Raw genomic sequence first — 1,005 nt, 5'->3', positions numbered from 1 at the left:
CAATAGAGAACGAAGGTGTTTTTCAAATTTATATTAGATTAACCACAAATAATGTAAAATAAACAAAACTTTTTTCAGAATATTTTTACGATTTTTTTCTACCGAGATATTTTAGTTTGAAATTCAAATCTCCGATTTTCCCGCGGAAACGCTCTTTCCTTTCCTCTCTCCAAAATGGCCGTCGATGACGTCATAACTCCCTAAACTCCATTGTTTACAAAAAATGTAATGCAAAAATACATAGGGTTTGAAGAGATCTTTACTTTGGGATTTTTCTAATTTTAACGAAAAACATTGAAAGAATAAATTTCGTGGTTTTAGTTTCTAAAGAACATTCTCTATTAATTACTTTTTGTTTCAAAGCTTAAAGTTAAGTCGTTGCTGAGAACCCATGCTGTAAAGTTGGACCCTGCGTTATTCTCTATAATGTCAGGATCCTATAAATATTGTGTTGTACTTGAATGTACTAGTACCTACTACAGTGGCTACCCCTGATAAACTTTTTATTCATGTGCCCAAAGATGTAAAATAGAGAAAGTTATGGATAACAGCGAACAGCCATGAGAAGAGCAGATTCCTTGTCAAACAAAACCACAGCATTTGTTTGTGAAGATCACTTTAATGTAAGTAAATACATGCATTCCAAATAGGTACCTATATTTAGAAGTCAAAATGACAATAGTAATATTATTCACGTCGCCTTCCCTTTTTCCTTGAGAAGTAAGTTTTCTATCCCGTACATTATTCACGATTAAGTTTCATTTTTCAAACCCTATAATTAGGTTCAAAGCTACTAGAACAGTTAAGCAGTTAGGTTTGGAAATTATTATTTTGTCTAGCATCGAAGCAACAATAACTACTGAAACTTGGAAGATGGAGCAGGGGTTCCCTAATGTGATGTTGTTTTCTGGAGATGTTTCTTTTTTTATGCACAAATAAAAAATATACCTATATGTAAAAAAAATACGAATAATAATAATAAAAAAAAAACAATAACTACTGAAG

This window comes from Diaphorina citri, unplaced genomic scaffold (assembly GCF_000475195.1).
Source record: "Diaphorina citri unplaced genomic scaffold, Diaci psyllid genome assembly version 1.1 scaffold3244, whole genome shotgun sequence".
NCBI classification, from domain to species: Eukaryota; Metazoa; Arthropoda; class Insecta; order Hemiptera; family Psyllidae; genus Diaphorina; species Diaphorina citri.
The sequence above is the reverse complement of the archived record's forward strand: the minus strand, read 5'-3'. Positions refer to the sequence as shown.